This window comes from Giraffa tippelskirchi, chromosome 2, assembly GCF_054371585.1.
Source record: "Giraffa tippelskirchi isolate mGirTip1 chromosome 2, T2T-mGirTip1v1.2.pri, whole genome shotgun sequence".
NCBI lineage: Eukaryota > Metazoa > Chordata > Mammalia > Artiodactyla > Giraffidae > Giraffa > Giraffa tippelskirchi.
In genome coordinates, this window is record NC_137276.1 from 178,491,890 (window position 1) to 178,516,445 (window position 24,556).

Genomic DNA, 24,556 nt, shown 5'->3' on the forward strand with positions numbered 1-24,556 from the left:
ACTTGTCTGATTTCTTTCAGTTTTCTCACCTGACTTCCTGGTTTTAAAAGCTTAGTTTAATTCTTCTGTTTCTGAATAATCATTATTCTTTATTACCAAGGTGACAAATGATTTTTGCAGATGCAATTTGGGATGTCCCAAATTACAGCTGAGGTGTGAACCATACTTCCAAGTATTGTATTTGATAGCTTGCTAACTTGCTATTTATAGCAAGTTAGCAAGCTATCAAATATCATCTTATTATATTAGACAGCAAGTTAACAAGAAATTCAGTCTCTTTCTCTGATATTCATCTCCGTCCCAAGCTCCATTTTTCATTTTTATTTTTAAATTTTTATTTATTTATTTAATTTTTTATTGGCCAAGGTTTTTATTTCAATCCATAAATTCTTTTCAAGCTGCCTTTTGTATTCCAAAGCCCAGTCCTGCTTGTTCCTTTATTCTTGCCAGCTCTATTGCTATGATATTTCTTACAATTAAACAATGTCTAACATAATTCCCATGGCTAAAACTTCTTGTTTAAATCTAATCCGTAGAGACGTCTAGCTCAAGGATAATGGGATACCTCTTACTAGAAGAGTGCCTGAAGTCAGCTGTCTTCTCCCCTCTGCCCTCTTCTTTTTAATATCAACCCACTAAGGAATTAGAGCTGCTATGAGATCTAACAAAAATGTTTTCCATTATATTATTTTATTTACTAATATTTAAAGTTAGATTTCCCTGGTGGCTCAGATGGTAAAGAATCTGACTGCAATGCAGGAGACAGGGTTCAATGCTGGGTAGAGAAGATCCCCTGGAGAAGGGTATGGCACCCCACTCCAGTATTCTTGCCTGGAGAATTCCATGGACAGAAGAGCCTGGTGGGTTGCAGTCCATGGGATCACAAAGAGTCAGACAAGACTGAGCAACTAACACACACTCACACAGTATTTTAAGTTAGAAAAATGAGAAGTAATATATGCCCATTTTGTCACAGTGGGGATTTGGACTCATCATTTTGATTGTGTCATCAGATAAAATATAGGATTTAATGAAGTTTAAAGTTTAAAATTTAATGAAGTTAAGTAAATGAAGTTTCAGATAAACAACAATATATATTTGATATATATTTGTGTGTGTGTGTGTGTGTGTGTGTGTATATATAGGTCCCAAGTAACATTTGGGAAATCTAGTACTAAATATTATTTATTGTTCATCTGAAATTCAAATTTAACTGGAAATCCTATATTTTAGGTTGCTAAATCTGGCAACACCACCTCTTGTGCTGGTGGACTTCAAAACTGCCCATAGATACTGGTTGCTTGTTAAAAAGCCACTACCTTCTCCAGCATTGGTGCAGCCAAAGCTGGAGGCAACCAGAAGTCTGGTAATCATTAAGAATGGCTGGTGTCTAAGAAGAGGAAGCTTACGATGAACTTTATGTTCCCGTGGCTTCTGCATCAGTCAGGGCATATTACTGTTGACTGATTCTTTCAGATTTCAAGGAAGGATCATCTTCCTCCCTAACACCTTCCTCAGTGCTCTATTAGGTCAACGTTGTTTCATGGTAAAATTATCCTGAGGCCCTTATATTCTAGCTTTTTGGATTCATTCACATAATTACTTCAGGAATCCACCACCTGCCTGTGGAAAGATTGATATGGGACAGGTTCACCTATGTAAAACCTGTCTTTTGTCAGGCATGTCATCTGGTCCCAGCTTTTTCTGCCTCTGTGGTGACTTTCTTTCTATTTTTTTTTTGCCTTTCCTTGTCACCAGGCTTCTGTTGTGGTTATCCTCATCTATTTTAACAGATTTCAATTATCTTGACTCTTGAAGCAAAATGGTTTGAGCTCTGGTACTCTCATAGGGAAGAAAGCCACTAATTGTATGCAAGTGTGGTTCCCTCTGGAAATTTTAAAGATACAGATAATATCAGTACTTTATCTTAAAAAGGTAGGAAGAGCAATAGATGGGTAGAGGGAGGGATAAAAGAAGAGAGGAAGGGAGGGGGAGAGGGAAGGAGAGAGTGAGAAAGGCAGAAAGGAAGGAGGAAGAGAAAGAAAAAAATAGAAAGTTCTACCTTCTCCTCACTGGGAATTTAAAAAAATGGAAGAAAGCAAAAACTTGAAATTCACTGGACATAGTTAAACCACACTTGAATGTGTTATAATTATTAAAGTAAAAGGTATAAAAGATAAATCATTTCACCAGTTATTTCTCTTTTGAGTTAAATCTGTACATTGGATAGTGGCTATTTTATATCAAATAAAGGGGAAAAAACAGCTGTTAAAAAAGAACACAGACAAACAAACAAAAATCATAAAATGCAATACATTTTTAAATTTGGGGAAAACAGAGCAATGTTGATCTTCAAATCTAGCAATGATCCCCTGCGTGTGTGTTTGTGTGTGCGTGTGCATCCGTGGTTATTCTGTGGGAGTGTATATATAATCAGATATACAAATAAGCAAATACTCTACAGCTTATTTTCAAATCTTCATTTTCACTTAATATTATATTTTTCTGTATAACTGGAAGTGGCTCAGTGGTAAAGAATCCACCTGCAATTCAGGAGAGGCAGTTTCAGTCCCTGGGTCAGGAAGATCCCCTGGAGAAGGAAATGCCAATTCACTTCAGTATTTTTGCCTGGGAAACCCATGGACAGTGGAACCTGGCAGGCTACAGTTCATGGGGTTGCAAAGAGTCAGACATGACTTGGCAACTAGACAACAAAAACAACATAATTAAAAATACTTCTAAAATATTATTTTACTAGCTAGGAAATATGCCATTAATTGTAATAATAATTATATTTAACCAATCATTTATTTTGTACATTTAAGGTATTTTCATTTACCATCTTATGGCTAATCTTTGCATATATCTTTATTTCCTTAGAATAAATTATCAGCAGTAGAATTTCTAGAAATGAGTAAAAGGGGATTTTATTGTGAATAATTTTAGATTTACAGAGGAGTTGTAAAGATGTTGTAGAAAGTTCTCTTCAGCCAGCTTTCCCTAATGTACATCTTATATAACCATGGCAAATTTACCAATACTAGGAAATCAACATTAGTAAACAGTAAGTTGAACTACAGCATTAACATCCTTTTATCTGTTCCAGATTGCAATCCATGTAACTATGTTGCATTTAGTTATGTCTCTTTAATCTTTTCCAAATTGTTTTTCATAACCTTGACACTTTCAAAGAGTACAAAGTTAGCTATTTTGTAGGATGTCCCTCAGTTTGAATTTGTCTGATGTTTTCTCATTATTAGACAGCTAATGTGACCATATTGCTTAAGGTTTTGACCTATACATTTGAAACAGTGTTGCGTATAAATGATAGGCTAGTTGAAAGAAGTTGTTGAAATCAGTAAATCTATTAAAATAATATATACATACTTTATTCATTTTATTTGCTTTATGTACTTTCAAGTGCCAGTATTTCATTGGGCCAAAGTTTTACCTATTTTGTTTTTTTGTTCTGAATAGCCTTTATTTCATAAATCACAACTGTAATTAATAAATCATTTATGATTCTAGCTTCACTTTGCTTAAAATGAAGAAAGAACCTAAAACACTTGAAAGCAGCTTTTCAAAATTTTTGCATTCTTTTGCATTTGATTCACCTACTTTTAATAGCAATTTTTTTCTTTGAAAATTTATATTCATTGGATCTTTTCAAAACACCTGGTTTCCATTGAAAAAACAAAGCATTTTCATTCCATCAAATTATACATTTATTAAATAATAATTAAAACAATGAATAGAATTGAAATGATTAACTTTAGAAAAAACATAATCCTCTTGATAAACTCCTTTGGGTTACTAAATAGCAAGAAAGCAGCAATTAGGTGAATTCGAGAGAAGCTCCCTAGCTTCAAGGGCTTCCCTGGAGGCTCAGATGGTAAAGAGTCTGCCTGCAATGCAGAAGACCCGGTTTGATCTTTGGGTTAGGAAGATTCCTTGGGGAAGGGAATGGTTACCCACTCCAGTATTCTTGCCTGGAGAATTCCATGAACAGAAGAGCTCTGCAGTCCATGGGGTCACAGAGTTGGACATGACTGAGTGACTAACACAACAACAACAACCCTAGCTTCAAGCATTCACTGTGCAGATGGTACTAGACTGTGCTTTATAGAGAGAATGATGGGTGCTGGTTAACTCAGAAAACTGGTTAAAAGAAGCAAGTTAAGGAGCTACTGATGTATTGGCAGACTGTCATTCAGTAAAGCTGTAGTCTATTTATGTTCCAGTTACCTGATAGGAGAATTTCTATTTCCTCACCTTTGATAACACTAAATAATAGGATGTCAAGCTAGATTTTAAAGAAATAATCTAGATCATCTGTGTTTCTTTGTTTATGATATTGATATATTTCTACACAGTTAGGAACCCAAATTACAGACCTGCCTTTATTTTAAGGTTTCTAGACTGTGACTAGCAATAGGAGAGGCATTCACCATGGAGCTTAGAAACAACATATCTGGATAAGCCTTGCAACTTGTAGCTTTATGACCTGCCACTTCTGTCCCTTGCCTCTCTCACATCCCCTCCCACTACTCTGCTCTTTGCTGGTCTTTTTACTGTTCTTGGAACATACTGAGCACATTCCCACCCAAGGGCTTCTCTGTGGGCTACTACTCCCTTTGCCAGGAACATTCTTTCCCTGCTTATTTGCGGGGTTATCCCCCTTACCGCCTCCAATTCTTCGCTCGGATGTCACCTTTGCACTGGAGTCTATATTGATTACTCTACTTAAAATTGTAACTTACCACCCATACCACTTCTGGCTCCCTTTACTTTTTCTTTTTTTCTGTAGCACTTGTAAATTTCCTTATTCTATATCACTTATTTGTTTGGTTTTTGGCTGCTCTGCACAGCTTGTGGGATCTTATTCCCCAGCCAAGGATTGAACTCATGACCCCTACAGTGGAAGCATAGAATCCTAACCACTTGACTGTTAAGGAAGTCCCTCTATATCATTTACTTGTTTGTCACATATACTATTTAATTCTGCCTCCCATTGCTAGGATGAAATAGTACATGGCAAACACTCAATAAATATTTGTTAAATGAATGAGGTAAATTAAAAAGAAGGCCTTCAGGTATGCAAGGGAAAGATACAGAAAAGGAAAGTCCCTACGAGGGTACTCTATCTGGAAAAACAGAATGGTTTCATCCAGAGCTATTTGAATGTGTTGCCACCTCCTTTGCTGTTTATCCTATAGGGGTGACTTTGGTTTCCATCTTGCTGTGTGCTCACATTACCTCCTTTTTGTGTGCTTAAAGTGGGAGGAGCAGGCTTCTCTGGTGTCACATCCTGTAAGTGCACTAATTCCATCATACGTAGCCCACCCTCATGACTTAATCTAACCCTAATTACCTCCTAAAACTCCATCTCCAAAAATAGAGCAATATAAACATTCAGTGGGTAACACTGGGTGACCAGCATCCTGTGTTCTGTAGCCCCATGAGTGAGAAGCTTTAGAAAACACATCCCACACCATTCTTTCAGAGCTCACCAAGCAGATATTTATCAGGCTTCCCTGGTGGCTCAGAGGTTAAAGCATCTGCCTGCAATGTGGGAGACCTGGGTTTGATCCCTGGGTTGGGAAGATCCCCTGGAGAATGAAATGGCAACCCACTCCAGTATTCTTGCCTGGAAAATCCCATGGACAGAGGAGCCTGGTGGACTGCAGTCCACCCCCACTGGGGTCGCAAAGAGTCGGACACGACTGAGCAACTTCACTTGACTTCACTTTTCACTTCACAAGCAGATATTTGGCTTAAGGCAATGATCTGTTTTTCCCCAACCCTCAGAGGAGAAAGCCAGAGAAAATGCTGTAGGCAAGAGCATAGTCGGTCCTCATTTTCTTTCAATTCACTGAGACTATTAAGATTTTTTTTTTTTTTAAGTTTAAAGAATTTTTAAGGATGTTTTGTTTTAAACACTAATGGGAAACTAGAAGTTCAGTTTTGTTTATGACAAAGAAAGCCACAAGAAAAATCTTGCCTCTATAGTAACAAGAGGAAGAATCCAGATAGTCCAAAAGAGCCTATTTTTCCTTAAACTTGTCAGAGAACCAAAGTTACAAGGCAGCTAAGGGAACTGGATCTTATGGAGCCTGGTGTGCTGCAGTCCATGGGGTTGCAAAGGGTTGGCCATGATTTAGTGACTGAACAACAACAGCAAGCCCCTTTGAGGAGGGATGGGACATACAAACTCTTTTGCTTTTAGCAGAGCAAGGAGGAAGAGGTGGCTTTCAGGGAAGCAAGTAAGAAGAAATTAGCTAAAATGTCAATAAATACCTATAGGCCAGGTGTGGGCTAGCATATCAGTTTAGGATAACTGGGAGCTCAGTTCACAAGGGGAATTCAGAGTCTTTCAAAAATGCTTCTACAGAGACTTACCCTGGATGCTCACAAGAAAGATAAGTGTCAGAGCAGGAGACCAGAGAGTCACCGTTGGAGGCTTAGAAACTAGGGAGTGTCTGGATGCCATGGGAATAGGGGCAGGAGCACTGAAAAGGCCCCATTCCCAAGGCTGAAGTGCACAGACTCTCTACCTAACTTTGGGGCTGGACTAGGAAAATCAAGAACTACCCACACTCCCACTGCAATAGGCAACAGCAGTCTACTGCTGAGGCAGGGGGCCAATGCTTGGGGTGAAATATCCTCTGGGATGCATGTGTGTAGGGACTGATGAAAGCTGAGCGTGGAACAGGAACACTGAAAGAAGCTCTCCAGCACTTCCAGGTCGGGGAGCCTGGTTCACAAGAGGAATTCACAGTCTTTTCCTCTGGAGAGGAATCTGAAGACTGGTGTACAGAGATAATGACAGAAACAATAAGATCAAACAGGGCTTTTAGATGGGCTGTAGAAGGGATAAGAAGGTACCTATCTGATGCTACGTCTTTTCAATCTTTCCTGCCTTACTCTTGGGTCAAGGCTTTTGATCTTAACAAAATGAGTGTTTGAAAGTTTTGGTTACTTCATGATTGGCAGCCACAAAGCAGTGAGGGCCTCCCATAGAGTGGCCCAAGTGGTGAGACGGTGAGTTGGAAAATGGAGAGTGTGGGGAGGAGTATTAACAATTATTTGTTGTTAATTGTTGTTGTTGACCAAGCACTCATAAGCTTGGTCCTCAGATTTACCATAAGCTGTAACATTCCATGATTTCTTTTAAAAGTATTTAGTCAAGGTTTTTTGTTTATTTGTTTGTTTTTTGTTTTAGTATTTATTTAGTTTTATGTATTCATTTGGCTGTGCCAGGTCTTAGTTTGGCATGTGGGATCTAGGATCTAGTTCTCTGACCAGGGAAGGCCCCCTGCGTTGGAATCTCAGAGTGTTAGCCACTGGGCCACCAGGGAAGTCCCTAACATTTCATGATTCTAAATCAAACTTTGTGAGCAATTATTTTTCTGCCCATGGGAAAGAATCTAATTTTAGGAGTCCTTTGTCTGTTTCTTCCTGTTGTTGTGGTGGTTGTGGTTTGATTTTTCTATCCATCTCCTGGTCCTTACACCAACATTAATGGTAGTGCAGCTAGACTAAGTGGTTATGGCCAGGGTGAATTATAGGCAAATTCATTTATCATTGTTTCCAGTGGGATCATCTTTTTAAAAAATTACATGCTGGAAAACATGTACAGGCAATTTGGCTTTATGAAACTTCTGCTAAGAAAATCAATACATATCACATAGATGATGTTAAGTGTTAAGGGTATTTCTTTAAACATTTCCCTAGATTCTCCAGCATGTTCTTTAGCAATTTTTCTATGAATTCTGTAAACATTCACAAGAGGATACAGCATAGTTGAAGAGACAATTCATTTTTCAAGGTTAAATTTACTTATAACGCCTTCTTAGAAGGCCCTCTACTTTATATTCTGCATGTAAAATAACTGTACAGTTAGGAAACACGAACTTAAATATGTTGATTACAAAATAATTCCTAGCACTTCATACATGAATTGCCTGAGATTTCAACTTCAAATTTAATACAACACATATTCAACAGAGGGAAAAAAAATAACCAGTAACATTTACTGATACAGTTCTTCAGAATTTCAACTGAAAATTGATTCAGCTGATTACTGAATCAAACTTGGAGTTCAAGATTACCTTGAACTTGTAACAGATGAGAGTTAAAAAAAAATCAAAAAGCAACAATCACCTCAAATTGTTTTCTTTCTAAACAATGACTTAAAAGCCACTGACAATTTGATTTGTTTATAAATTAGGCTTGTTCTATGAAAAATAGAAAAAAAAATTCCTCAATCTTAACTTCCTTCATATCCTTAAACTGGAAAAAAGATAACATAAACAAGTTAACATTTTTGTTTGTTTGTTTGTAGGTGATGATGGTCTTAAAAATAGAGGCAATTGCTACCTATATTAGAGCTTTAATGGAAGAATGTGATGATCGGTCAGTATGCAAGGAAACAGTCAGAAGGATAGAAGAGAAGGAAAAAAGGAAAGGCCATGGCATTGGTTCTCTCTGTCCTCCTATCTTCAGATAAAAGCTGTCACCAAAGGAAAATTGGTGAGATTATAAACCTTGCCTCTCTATGTCCTCCACAGGGCAAGGATGGTCTTTTCTATCTGGATTTTTTTCTTTTAAAAATAGCCCTGGGTTATCTTTATTTTCTATATCGACACAGCACAAGTTTTATTCATTGGCTACAGAACGAAGAAGTGTGAACTAAGTTCACAGATCAGTATCTCACCTACCTGTCCAGAGGGATTTACTTTTTCTGGATCTTCTTTTTAAGGTCTGTTAATAGGTAGAAAAATATAGTAGGTAGTTAGATTCATTGCTGAAGTCCATATAGTAGTTTAGAGTTAGCTCTTGTGATAAAGACTACTTGCTTCAAGAATTAGTTTTTTGCACACTTTACAAGTAGAACTTCAGTTTCATTCTAGTGTAATTTGAACAGCTAGAATGTTTTGTATACATTTTTCTTAGTTTTTTTCATTCTTATCATACTTTTCTTTTCTGAGTACAAGAATAATACATATTCATTATATAGAACCCAAATATTACAGAAATATGTCTGCTACAAACTTTCCCAAAGACATGAATTATTTAGGTTATGTAGTTTAAAATGGTCTGATGACAGCCTGTGTTAGGGAGAAAGATAATATATATAGACAAATAGAATGCAGTTTGATTTCTTAGAAATTACCATAAGACATGTGGTCCTAAAGTTTAATATGTCTTTTCTGATCCTTCTTACACCTCATTCTGAGTCTATTCTCCCATTTTAAGTTATAATACCACCATTTTCAATCCAATGAGCTCCAGGCTCAGCTCAGAGATTCAATCATGCTGTCAGAAGTTGCCCAAAACAAATTCATTTTGTCTAAATTTTAGATCTTGGCTCATTAAAAATACCTTTACCTTCCAAACGATGAACAAATATATAGGCCAAAAAGAAGACATTAGAATGGAAAAAGTTTTGGTTTAATAGCATCCATTTAAATTTTACTAAAGGTTAATCAAATAATATTTAAACAAATTATATTTAATAATTTTATTATTCTGCTTCAGTATAGTAAGACCATATCTATCTGGAATTTAGTTAACCAGCAACCTCACCCACTCATAACATAGCCTGAAACTAAAAATAAACCAAAGTAGTTCATGTAAACAAAAGCTCTTGCTCCTTTATTTACAGATGGCCTTCTCAGGCCCTCTCTCAAAAACAATTTGCTCTTATGTAGCATATATTTTTACTAAGTTTTATAGAGTCTATGATTTTAATAAGCTTGGCAATCTGGCTTATAATCCTCTCCTAGATTAGAAGAAACACATTAGGAGAGGAGAGAGGAGCATCTACCTTCAAAAACATTGGCAACTGTAAGAAATAATTGTGAGCTTGAAAAAAATAAAAAAAGACTTAAAAATTTATAAATAACAGACCTAACATGGAAAAGAAATGCAAAAAATGCAAAAAAGCAAAATGGCTGTCTGAGGAGGCCTTAGAGATAGCTGGGAAGAGAAGAGAAGCGAAAAGCAAAGGAGAAAGGGAAAGATATTCCCATCTGAATGCAGAGTTCCAAAGAATAGCAAGGAGAGATAAGAAAGCCTTCCTCAGCCATCAATGCAAAGAAATAGAGGAAAACAGCAGATTGGGAAAGACTAGAGATCTCTTCAAGAAAATCACAGATACCAAGGGAAACTTTCATGCAAAGATGGGCTCGATAAAGGACAGAAATGGTATGGACCTAACAGAAGCAGAAGATATTAAGAAGAGGTGGCAAGAATACACAGAAGAACTGTACAAAAAAGATCTTCATGACCCAGATAATCATGATGGTGTGATCACTCACCTAGAGCCAGACATCCTGGAATGAGAAGTCAAGTGGGCCTTAGAAAGCATTACTACGAACAAAGCTAGTGGAGGTGATGGAATTCCAGTTGAGCTATTTCAAATCCTGAAAGATGATGCTGTGAAGGTGCTGCACTCGATATGCCAGCAAATTTGGAAAACTCAGCAGTGGCCACAGGACTGGAAAAGGTCAGTTTTCATCCCAATCCCAAAAGAAAGGCAATGCCAAAGAATGCTCAAACTACTCCGCAATTGCGCTCGTCTCACACACTAGTAAAGTAATGCTGAAAATTCTCCAAGCCAGGCTTCAGCAATACATGAACCATGAACTTCCAGATGTTGAAGCTGGTTTTAGAAAAGGCAGAGGAACCAGAGATCAAATTGCCAATATCCGCTGGATCATCAAAAAAGCAAGAGAGTTCCAGAAAAACATCTATTTCTGCTTTATTGACTATGCCAAAGCCTTTGACTGTGTGGATCACAATAAACTGTGGAAAATTCTGAAAGAGATGGGAATACCATACCATCTGACCTGTCTCTTGAGAAACCTGTATGCAGGTCAGGAAGCAATGGTTAGAACTGGACATGGAACAACAGACTGGTTCCAAAATAGGAAAAGGAGTACGTCAAGGCTATATATTGTCACCCTGCTTATTTAACTTATATGCAGAGTACATCATGAGAAACACTGGGCTGGAAGAAACACAAGCTGAAATCAATATTCCTGGGAGAAGTATCAATAACCTCAGATATGCAGATGACACCACCCTTATGGCAGAAAGTGACGAAGAACTAAAGAGCCTCTTGATGAAAGTGAAAGAGGAGAGTGAAAAAGTTGGCTTAAAGCTCAATGTTCAGAAAACTAAGATCATGGCATCTGGTCCCATCACTCCATGGCAAATAGATGGGGAAACAGTGTCCGACCTTATTTTTTTGGGCTCCAAATTCACTGCAGATGGTGATTGCAGCCATGAAATTAAAAGACGCTTACTCCTTGGAAGGAAGGTTATGACCAACCTAGATAGCATATTTAAAAGCAGAGACATTACTTTGCCTACAAAAGTCTGTCTAGTCAAGGCTATGGTTTATCCCCTGGTCATGTATGGATGTGAGAGTTGGACGGTGAAGAAAGCTGAGCACCGCAGAATTGATGCTTTTGAACTGTGGTGTTGGAGAAGACTCTTGAGAGTCCCTTGGACTGCAACGAGATCCAATCAATCCATCCGAAAGGAGATCAGTCCTGGATGTTCATTGGAAGGACTGATGTTGAAGCTGAAACTCCAATACTTTGGCCACCTCATGCGAAGAGTTGACTCATTGGAAAAGACCCTAATGCTGCGAAGGATTGGGGGCAGGAGGAGAAGGGGACGACAGAGGATGAGATGGTTGGATGGCATCACTGACTCGATGGACATGGGCTTGGGTAAACTCCAGGAGTTGCTGATGGACAGGGAGGCCTGGTGTGCTGCAATTCATAGGGTCGCAAAGAGTCGGACACGACTGAGCGACTGAACTGAACTGAACTGAATTATTAAAAAAATAATTCGGTTTAGTTTTGAAGGTATAAGTCCTTGAGTGGTCCATGGTAGACCCTAAGAATGGCAAAACCTCCCTTACACATCCAAGGTCTTTGTAGAACAATTCATTAACCAGACTGAATTAACAACAAAGGTCTGTCTAGTCAAGGCTATGGTTTTTCCAGTAGTCACGTATGGATGTGAGAGTTGGACTGTGAAGAAGGCTGAGTGCCGAAGAATTGATGCTTCTGAACTGTGGTGTTGGAGAAGACTCTTGAGAGTCCCTTGAACTGCAAGGAGCTCCAATAAGTCTATGTTAAAGGAGATCAGTCCTGGGTGTTCATTTGAAGGACTGATGTTGAGGCTGAAACTCCAATACTTTGGCCACCAGTGTGAACATGCAACTCACTGGAAAAGATCCTGGTGCTGGGAAAGATTGAGGGCAGGAAGAGAAGAAGGTGACAGAGAATAAGATGGTTGGATGGCATCATGGACTCAATGGACATGAATCAGAAAATTCCGGGTGACAGTGGAGAATGGGAAAGCCTGGTGTGCTGCAGTTCATGGGGTCACAAAGAGTCAGAGATAACTTAGTGACTGAACAACAACAATCTGGTTATTAGTATGAGATGGTAGAAAGCATAGGAACTTTTGATTCAAGCAGATGTGGTTTTGAATGCAGCCTTGTTATCAAAACCTCTATAATCTGGAGTTATTTAACTTCAGTGAACTCCAGTTGAATCATCTGTCAAATGAGGATAATGTAATATTATTATAGGGATACCATGAAAATTTAATATGAAAATGTCTAACCATGCATAGTGTATAGTAAGTGTCCATTATGCCATTATAGATTAGTTACTCTTACCCTCCTCTGGCCACTCTCAACTGCTGACTTTCTAAATATTTCATAATCATGGAAGCTTTGGCACCTGGCTCAAGGGCTTCCTTTCCACCTTAGTGCCTGATATTATCCAGTCAATATTGCTACGTCATTATTCCTTCACTGCTTTTCAGCATCCCATTGTCAGGTGTTGACTTGTGCCTTGATATCAGTCAGACCTGTTTGATTTCACTATTTCCTAGGTATGCTCTACATCTGAAATTTTAAATTCTAAGTAATGCTCTTTCTAATTATTGCCTCCTTTTCCTCTACTCTCATTCTTTACTTACATCTGTATTTGTTTTCATAAAGCATTATAATCTCTAGTCAAATAGCTGCTTAATTGTTTCCTAATATATTAAGTTCACTTTCTTACTTTTTCCTGTCCAGTCTACATCTGGTGATTCAAAACTTCAAACACTCATGCAGTGCTCTCTTCTCTCTTGCCCCTTGTCCTTTTAATGTACCCACCCCCAAAATTCCTGATCTATGTACAATCTCGATTTTCTGTTCATACAAGTCCTTAACGTATATACTCACTGCAAATGTTTTCTCTCAATCTATGTCCTGCTTATTCATTTCCTTAAATAATGCCTTTTGATGAGCAGAAGTTTAAAATTATAAAGTCAAGCTATCACGTTTTTGGGGACTTCCTTGGTGGTCCAGTGGTTAAGAATCTGCCTTGCAATACAGGGGATGTGAGTTCAATCCCTGGTTGGGGAACTAAGATCCCACATGCTGCAGAGCAACTAAGATCCAACACAGTCAACATAAATAAATATATTTTTAAAAAACTATCAAATTTTTGCATGTGGTTAGTGTTGTGCCATAAGAAATTTTTGCCTCTTCCGTAGTAACAAAGAATTTCTCATATATTTTCAAAACTGGAAGTTTAGCTTTTACATTTAGGTTAAGAAACCCACCTCTCATCACTGTGTATTGTGTGATGTAGGGGAAACAGTCTTTTATCCTCATATACTTAGTTGTTTTGGCATCATCTGTTGAAAAAACTTTTCTGCCCTCACTGAATTGTTATGGCACCTGCATGGAAAAGTAATTGATCAAATATGTGCATCTCATTATGGATGCCCTATTCTATAATGTTCATCTATTTGCCTAAATTTATGGCAACCCACTCCAATATTCTTGCCTGGAAAATCTCATGGACAGAGGATCCTGGTAGCTGCAGTCCATGGGGTCTCAAAGAGTCAGACACAAATAAGCAACTGAGCATGCACGCCACTACCCTATTAGAAAACATCTCTATGGATCCTTTGCATTTCTGCATGGTTTGTAAACAGAAGTACTGATGGCCTTTGTTCTGCAATATCTTTTTAAGGGTAAGAGATAGTGTCTCCCTCTAGGATAAAAGGCAGACTTATTTATTGTCTATTACAGAAAATATAATAAAGGCAGATTTATTTATTGTCTATTACAGAAAATATAATGTCTCCTTTCTAAGCAAAGGCCAGGCAGGCTTACTGCCTTTTATAAAAAGATTTGGGTTCCCTAAACTCAGGGTGATGCCATCCAACCATCTTTTCTTCTGTCATCCCCTTCTCCTCCTGCCTTAATAACTTGAAGGACATGAGTTTGAGCAAGCTCCAGGAGTTGTTGATGGACAGGGAAGCCTGGTGTGCTGTAATCCATGGGGTCGCAAAGAGTCAGACACGACTGAGAGACTGAACTGAACTGAAACTCACGGTTCCTCTCCTGTAAATGCACTCTGCTGTGAGTACAGTTATGATCTGACACTTCTAGTGATATCCTGTAGGAATTAGTCCCCAAAGGACTGACATTAACCACTGCTGATACTCTGGCTTTAGCTATTACCATGAATAATAAAGTATTTATCTCTGACCCTGGTCTCTTATGTCTTTTGCCGGCATCCTTGAAACAGTGGCAGACTATGATTCAGCATATTCTCTGTCTTGGTGAATACTCCATGTTTATCTGTAAAGAATGTGTGATTCTCCCATTGTTGAATGTAGTATTCTATAAAACCAGTTTGCTTAACTTGGTAGCTACTATTGTTCAAATCTTCCATGTAGTTACTACTCCCCCAATCTAGTTGTTCTATTAATGATTCAAGGAATCATTAATATATTTTTACAATATCGCTTTTCCCATGCTTTTACTTTTAATGCTCTGCATCTATTTATTTCAATGACATTTCCTTTAAAAAGAATATATCAGTTCAGTTCAGTTACTCAGTCATGTCCAATTCTTTGCAACCCCATGGACTGCAGCACACCAGGCTTCCCTGTCCATCGCCAACTCCTGGAGTTTACTCAAACTCATGTCCATTGAGTCAATGATGTCATCCAACCATCTCATCCTCTGTTGTCCCCTTCTCCTGCCCTCAATCTTTCCCAGCATCACCGTCTTTTCAAATGAATCAGTTCTTCGCATCAGGTGGCCAAAGTGTTGGAGTTTCAGCTTCAACATCAGTCCTTCCAACGAATATTCAGGACTGATTTCCTTTAGGATGGACTGGTTGGATCTCCTTGCAGTCCAAGGGACTCTCAAGAGTCTTCTCCAACACCACAGTTCAAAAGCATCAATTCTTTGGTGCTCAGCTTTCTTTATAGTCCAACTCTCATATCCATACACAGAGAAGGCAATGGCAACCCACTCCAGTATTCTTGCCTGGAAAATCCCATGGACAGAGGAGCCTGGTAGGCTGCAGTCCAAGGGGTCGCAAAGAGTCGGACACGACTGAGCGACTTCACTTTCACTTTTCACTTTCATGCATTGGAGAAGGAAACGGCAACCCACTCCAGTGTTCTTGCCTGGAGAATCTCACGGATGGTGGAGCATGGTGGGCTGCTGTCTATGGGGTTGCACAGAGTCAGACACGACTGAAGTGACTTAGCAGCAGCAGCAGCATATCCATACATGACTACTGTAAAAACCATAGCTTTGACTAGATGGACCTTTTTTGGCAAAGTAATGTCTCTGCTTTTTAACATGCTGTCTAGGTTGGTCATAACTTTTCTTCCAAGGAACAAGTGTCTTTTAATTTCACAGCTGCAGTCACCATTTGCAATGATTTTGGAGCCCCCCAAAAGAAGGTCTCTCACTGTTTCCACTGTTTCCCCATCTATTTGCCATGAAGTGATGGGACCAGATGCCATGATCTTAGTTTTCTGAATGTTGAGTTTTAAGTTTTAAGAATCATATATTCCTTATATAACCACTGGACCACCAGGGGATTCCCTAAAAATAGTGTATTTTGACTTTACTTTTTTACAGTGTTTGATGATCCCTGCTTTTTAATTTATATGTTCAGTACTAATGTATTTAATAAGACTATTGATACTTTGGTATTTAAGTTTACCATTTACTTTTTCATTTCTTACTTGTCCTATTTGTTCTTTGTTCTTTGTTAATTTCCCTCTATTTTTTTGGATTAACTTAGTATTTATAAGTATTCCATTGTATATCTTCTCTCAGCTTTTCACTATAACTCTTTCTTTGTGTGTGTGGTTTCCTTAGGGTTTACTATATGCATCCTTAACTTACCACAGTCTACCTGGGATTAACATAATAATAGGATGTGTAATTTAAGAATATTGGATATTATACTTACACTTACCCCTTTCCAAATTATTGTGCCACTGCAGTGTTCTGTTTTAGAGATTTACATTTATGAGATTCTTCACGTTTGTTTTTTATCACTTTTTCTTTTAAAAGGTAAATTATCTTCTGAATATCTTAAGAAACAAGAACAAAAATGTTACATATTTGCCTAAAGAACTATCATTTCTAGTGCTCTTCATTCCTTGGTATAACTTGGAGTTTTTGTCCAGTCTTGTTTCATTTCAGCTTAAGGAACTTCCTTTATGATTTCTTACAGAACAGCTTTGCTTATATAGAAAAAGTTCCTTGGCTTTTGTTTATTAGAAATGTGTTTTGTTTTCATTTTTGAAGACTATTTTGGGAAAGCATGAGTTAAATTCTAGAGTGATAGGTTTTTCTCTCAGTGCTTTATAGATTCCCCTCCAGTGACCCTGGCTTGCACTAGTACTAAGGAGATGTCAGTGATCATTCTTACTGCTATTCCTCTGTATGTCTTGTTTTTCTTAATTGCCTCTAACATTTCCTCTTTACCTTTGGTTTCAGCATTTAGAATATTAATGTCTTACTGAGTTTCCTGGCTTTGTGGGTTGACTTTTAAAATTTAATTTGGAAAAATTTTACATAATTTATTTAAATATTTTTCTTCCCAGTCTTTTTCTTCTTCTGAATTCTGATTATATGCTATGCTTCTTGATAATCTTCTACAGGTCACAGGCTTCCCCCCCACCCCCCACTCTGTGTGCTATACTTTCTAGTGACCTGTGTTCAAATTTATTGATTTTTTTTTTTTTTTTTTGGCTAAAGATTTCAATCTTCTCTTAAGACTAGCTGGCAAATTTTCTCCCAATTACAAATATTGTAATTTTGAGGTCTAAAATTAATTTCAGTATTTTTTGGAATTTCCATTTATCAGTTGAGATTTTCCATCTCTCCACTCATGATGTTCATATTTTCCTTTTAATCTTTGAACATATATTATAATATTTTAAAATCCTTGTTTGGTCATTCTATCAATAACATTTTTGTAATTCCTTATTCTGTTTCTATTGCTTTTTTTTTTAGGGAAGTGGGAGTCATGTCACATTTTCCTGTTGCCTCATATGTATTATAATTTTTGGTTGTGTGCCTGATGTTGTGAAACATAATTGTGAGAATCTGGATTATGTTGTCTTTCTTTAAAGAGTTTTGACCCTTTGAGAGGTGAATTAATTTACTGGCAATTTTGTTTGATAAACATTTATTTTTATTTTAGGCTTTATTAGGATGGATTTAGAGCAATCCTTGCATTAGAACTGGAAAAGCCTTCTTTGTAAACATGGCTTTCCTGAGACCTCAGAACACCCAGAGTGTTTAGCAAGGTCTGTTGGTCTTGTCTGCAATATCTCTCAGCATTATATTGGGACATTTACATTCAGTTCATAGCTTCTCAGGCCTTCTTCTTTGCTAGGTTAATGTACTCTTCTTCTGTGCTTGTACAGTTTAGAATACAGCCAAAGACTAAAAGGGACTGCAAATTTTGGCAGCTCTCTCTCTATATAGTTCCCTCCCTGCACTCTGGTTCCCTGATTGACTAGTTGCAGCCACCTCAGGATTGCTGAACTTAAATTTTTCTCCCCATCAAGATGATTTCTCTCTATGTGGGCTCTACTAATCTGTATTGCAGTTTGGAAAGTGTCCTCAGCCAGAAACCTGGGGTGAATGTAGCTTATGTTATCTATTTCCTTTCTGTCTAGGATCACAGCTCTTCTCTCTCTTCCAATGCCAGAAAAAAAATTCATACATTTTTTTTCTAGTTTAATAGATGTTTACAGTGGAGAATATGTTCAACAGTCCTTAGTCTGTAAATGCTGGGACCAAAATCAGTACTATTCTTGACTCCTGGATTCTATTCTTAATTTTTGGATTCATCCTTTTTTTTTTTTTTCAATACTCATAGCTGCTACCACACTTCCAGAGTCATCAGAATCCACATTACTAGGAATCTTGCAGTTGGCTCCTAATTTACCTTTTTATCACAGTTCTATTTTCCTTCTATGTATTCTTCACATTTATGCTGAAATAGCCCTCCAAAACATGAGTTTCATAAATCTAAGTCTCCTTCTTAAAGTCTCCAAGAGTTTCTAATAGCCTTCATGATAAATGTCAAACTTCTTCATTATTCGGGTTACACTGACTTCTCTATCATTAAATATCTTACAGTTCTGCCACTTGCACCCCATTATCATGCCAAACCAAAATCCTTTGAGCGCAAAGAATTCTTTGTTTCCTTTCCTCTTCTCTAGCTGGCTAATTTCTCTTTACTCTTTGAAAATCGTCAGTCTTGGGAAACTTCTCCTATCCCTTAGATCAAAGAGTCCACTCCCACTTTAAATTAGGCCCTCTATTTCTGAGCTCCTACAGTACCTTGTGTTTATCTACAGTGTAGTTATTGTAAAGTTACCTTATAACTTCTCTTGTCTATCTCCCATACTATGGTGTAAACTCATCAAAAAAAGAAATGTTTGTTTTATCAGAGTACTCAATAATTGATTACTGAGAGAATAAATAGAGCATAATCCAGTAGTTTTCATAAGGAAGATCATGGATCATTAAAAAGATTTAAAATTTTATTTCATATAATATATTTAAGAAGGCAGGAAATATATACAATGGCTTAAACATGCTTCTGCCCAAAATAATTAGTTTTTTTTAAAGGTTCAGGGAGGCAGGGACTTTATTTATTTATTTATTTTATTTACTGACCACCCGTGGCATGTGGGATCTTAGTTCCCTGACCAAGGGATTGAATCCATGTCTCCTGCATTGGAAGCATGGAATCTTAATTACTGGATTGCCAGAGAAGTCCCAAAATAGTTAACATTTTAAACATGATTCATATCTTCAGAAAGGCAGAAAACCTTATGAACCAGAATAATACAAGTTATGGTTTGCTATGATTTATTGTTAGCCTTGCAATTTTTAGCAATAGTAAAGGCAGCCATTTTTTAAATAAAAAAAAAAAAAGGAAAACTTAGGTTTTCAGGCACAATTGCAAAATTGCTGTCTAAAATATAGAACAGAAGGGAACAGAACAGATTTCTCCTGAAGAGGTCTGTCAAAATTCTCTTCATCTCAATGTGTCTCCTTCAAGACAGGCAGATATCTGCTTTCTTGACCAGGGATCAGAAAGTCTTGATCCATTAACAGCTAATTTCTGTTGTACAAATCAATAATAGTCTTCATTTGTTATTTGCCATGATATGGTGCCTTGGGGGCTTCCCAGGTGGCGCTAGTTGTAAAGAACCGGCCAGCCAATGCAGGAAACATAAGAGATTATGTATGGTTCGATCCCTGGGTTGGGAAGATCCCCTGGAGGACGGCATGGCAACCCACTCCAGTATTCTTTCCTGGAGAATCCCATGGACAGAGGAGCCTAGCAGGCTATAGTCCATGGGGTCACAAAGAGTCAGACAAAACTGAAGTGACTTAGCATGCACACATGGTGCCAGTTACTTACATCAACAAACTGAGAAGTGAAGCAATTTGCCTCAGGTTAAATAGGTCAGAGGTAGTAGACCAATATTTACTTTCAGGCCTGTGTGGCTAAAGCCTGCTGCTGCTGCTGCTAAGTCGCTTCAGTCGTGTCTGATTCTGTGCGACCCCATAGACGGCAGCCCACCAGGCTCCCCCGTCCCTGGGATTCTCCAGGCAAGAATACTGGAGTGGGTTGCCATTTCCTTCTCCAATGCATGAAAGTGAAAAGTGAAAGTGAAGTTGCTCAGTTGTGTCCGACTCCTAGTGACCCCGTGGACTGCACCCATTAAACAGTCCGGAGTACCAGAATGCTTCTTATTTTCATGCTCTGAAGAGCTGTTAACCTGGACCCTATGCTAATTATGATGATAACCATGGATCATAATCACAGAATCTAATGTAAGTATTGTTGCTACCTGTTTTAGAACAAAGCTCTCTTACAGGTCAATAAAAGCTTCATCAAATATTCTACCTATCTGTAACATTTTATTGATAATTCTTCCTTATGGGAAGAAAAAAATTCTTTGTAATAAAAATAATGTCTGATGTTTGTAAGATATAACAAGATATTTATAATTTTAAAAATGTCTTATAAACTCCTTTAAGCTTCTTGAAGAGATGTATAATATGAAGGCAAGTTATTAGTGATTGAAATGTGTTTTCCACAAATCCTACCAGTTGTTTTAAATGCAATCTCTTGGTAACAATTTGTTCAGCCAAGATTAACATAAGCCAATATACACATTTGTAGAAAAATTCAACCCAATTACTTTGAGAAACACTGACATATTTTAGATCAAAATGCCAAAAAACTCCATGTTTCTTAATAATTTTTAAAATGACATATTTCAGAGAAAAACTGTCCTTAAAAACACCTCTATGCTCTTATGTTACATCTATTATACCAGCTATTAAGTTACATAAATGAGCAAAAATAAGAAAAGCAACTAATTTCAATTAATTACAGCTCATTTCTTTTTTTCCTAGTTGACATATGTGGCAAGTTGCCTTAAAGGTCATTAGCCACGTGTTCTGCAGATAAAGCTCACAACTGTTGCTGTTTAACTTGGCAGGGCTATGAAATATTAGAAAGCTGTGATTGAAACTAAAATTCTGAAAGTTTCTATAAAGGCCTATAATCTTAAAACTTGTAGCTATGACAAGACTGGTTCATGCATTTTAGTTTGTAAAATCAAATAACAGCAACTTCTGGCTCTTTTATCTCCCTGGATTCAGATGTAAATATCTCTTTCTTGGTCTAGAGAAACATATTTATCTATACATATATATCCCATTAGAAATCAATGTGTATATGTGATTTTTATGGGCACTTTGGGAGATTGGGGAGAAAGTTATCAGAAATTTACCTATTATATTAAATATACCTATTATATATATTTTATAGCCAGAAGATTAAGGAAAAAAATTAAGAGACTCTAAGGCTGGATGAGTAAGTTTAAAAAAAAAATTTAGAGATAAATACTAGGTGTGTGTACTCAGCCCCTCAGTCATGTTCAACTCTTTGCCACTCCATGGACTATAGCTTGCCAGGCTCCTCTGTCCATGAAATTTTCCAGGCAAGAATACTGGAGTGGATTGCTGTTTCCTACTCCAGGGGATCTTCCGGACCCAGGGATCAAGCCCACATCTCTTGTGTCACCTGTTTCAGCAGGTGGATTCTTTACCACTATGTCACCTGGGAAGCCCCAAATACTAGGTGTGGACTAGCTAAAAGTTATAGTTTCAGATATTTGCATAAAAAACTTAAACTACAGTATTACAGGGAGCCAATTAAAGCATTTTAGGAGTTATGCATGCTAATGAGTAGGAGAAAGAACTATTTAATAGATCAAATAATTGATCTATTACTGGAATTTGGAGTTCTTATTCCATTACAACTTGGTGCAGTTTTTCAGACACTTAGTTTTTGACTTCCCTGGGCCTGGGACACAGTTTTCCTTCTTCCTAACCTGAGCCTGTTGATTCTTCAACGTCAACATCAACATCATGGCTTTCATCTAAATAGACTTGTTACTTCTTGTCTAAACCATTAATTTGTACTACACTGTGGATATTTCTGAACTATTACCTCAAAGTGGAATTTAATTCTTAAGATTTTTCAGGGCAGAAACCAAATCCTCTACTGCTTGTCTGCTCCTATCTGCTTAGCATATTGTAGGCACTTTAAGATTCACTGAAACCTGTCAAGTAAAAATGGCTGATTAAACAAAAGTATTCATCTTTGCTCCCTCCCAAATTTCCAGCAAAATTACAGGAAGGAATAAAAAAGGCACTGATTAATATAAGACAAGACAATGAGAATGGAAGAGAAGATAGCAGTGAACAAGAAAGATTAAAAAATTGGGGGAAATATGACAAGTGGATAGAAGAAACACTTAATAGGGCAGGGGAAGATGAATCTTAAAAGCAAGCAGTGGGAGATAACAAAATGCAAACCTACATTTGTCAAACTATAGAAAGGCTCAGACATTAAAGGTACCAGTTAATCAGAAGAAAGGGGTCTGAATATGTGCTCCCATCAGATTCATCTGTTAAAATTCTAACCCCAAGGCAATGGTATCAGGAGGTGGGACATTTGGGAGGTGATCAGGTCATGATAGTGAAGTTCTCATAAATGGGATTAGTGCCCTAATAAAACAGGCCCCAGAGGGCTCCCTTGACTCTTCTATCATGTGAAAATACATGAGAAATCTGCAACTTGGAAGAGGGCTCTCACCAGAATCCAATCACGTTGGCACCCAGCCTCCAGAACTGTAAGCAATACATTTTTGCTCTTTATAAGCTAGCTACCCAAACCATGGTTTTGTTATATTAGCCTGAAAGACAAGGTGTACAATGGGGAGTGAAAACAAATGCATGGGATCATAGGCATCTAGGTCCCTGTGTGTGCCTGCTAAGTCACTTCAGTAGTGTCCGACTCTGTGTAACTCCATGAACTGCATCCGCCAGGATCCTCTATCCATGAGATTCTCCAGGCCAGAATACTGGAGTGGATTGCCATTCTCTTCTCCAGGGGATCTTCTTGACCCAGGGATCGAATCCACGTCTCTTAGGTCTCCTGCATTGGCAGGTGGGTTCTTTACCACTAGCGCCACCTGGGAATCCCATCTAGGTCCCCACCTCTCCCCTATGTAGCACATGTTAACTCTAGCAGAAAATAAAATTTGATTAAGAAAATATGTAATATGATGTGATATGGTAGAAAACATTGGTGTAGATACTAAATACTGACTAACAATTTGACCTTTTTGATTTCATGGGATGGAGAAAGAAAAAGCACAGTAAAACTGCTGATGTCTTAAATTATGAGGAAGTTAAAAATTAATATTTAAATTGATAAGATATAGAAGATTAGATATATTTTTCTATATGAAGTTAAGTGCCAGATATAAGAGCCACAACGTTGAATGTGACTATCTTTGGTAGCAGGATAGGTTGGATACAGAGGACTGTTGTTTCTGTTACAAACCTTTAAACTCTGCATATGTTTCTATGATTTAAAGAAAAACAACATTAGCAATTATTTTTGAATATTTGGTTTTAACTTATTTCCAATGAGAAAGCTCAATGTCTTACCTTGATGTTTAAAGTGTCCAGAGGTGTCTGTTACTCTAAAGGAAGAATGACAAAAGGAAGGCACCTTTTCTCCTTTCTCACTGAAATGTTGCCTGGAGTATGAACTAGAGGCTTCCATAGTACCTGCATACTTCGATCTTGAAGATCAGCCCAGAGGGTCCCCTCTTCCTCCAAATATTCTCTGTAAAGGCAGCGTCCATGTTACTAGAGGCAAGCCTGAGACTCCCTATTGGGAAGAATCCTCATTTCGTGCTCCTCTAGTTTCCAAGAGGTAGGTAGGCCTTTCTCTTAATGCTTAAGTTATACTCTATCCGTGTGTCCATTGGCTCCACCCTCAGCAAGGAGAAAGACTTCATCTTATCGGTGAATTTGAGGGAGAGGAGGAACAAGGTGTGTTTGAGACTGGTCCTTTCACTTCTCTTGGGAGTGTTCACTCCTAAACGTGAGCAAAGCAAGGCCAACTCCTTCCTGCTGTACCAGGTAGAGTCTCTCTCTTTCACCAGGAAGGCTGTTGAATGGGGAGTGTTGGTGTTTATTCAGTTTTGCCAGTAATCGCATGGGGTTATCCTGTTGGTAATTAGGAAGTCCGTTGATGCCCTTTACCTATACTCAAGCGTTCAGTAATGGTAAAGAGGATGTGTTGGTTCAATCAGCCAGTTATTCTGTTATTATTTATTGGGCTGAATCGAATTCAACATTTACTCTATCAGGTATCTACCTGTAACTCCATTGGTTTTCTCAGGTCTGTGGAATTTTACCCGGTGGCAGTGTATAAATACTGTTTACATAAATCCTAAATGTAATGACCTTACAAAATTCTTCCTTGAGTTAATTGTCTAATAAGTCAACTATATAATGAAGAAAAATGAAGAGACTAGGTTAAATCTCCTTTATTTGCAAGCATTGAAAAGGTAATAAAAGTTGTCATCTGAGATGCACAACACTGCGCATGTTTCCAGGGGATTCAGTCAAGTGAAAAGTCGATGAAAATGACATATACTTTCCCACTGGATCCCAAGAGAATGAGTTCAATTCACATTAGGGAATCAATTTATATAGCAAATGTGTTATATAACATAAAGTTAATCAAGTATCCGTGTGGCAGGAAATGCTTTAATGCTAGGGATACAGCAGTCAACAAAA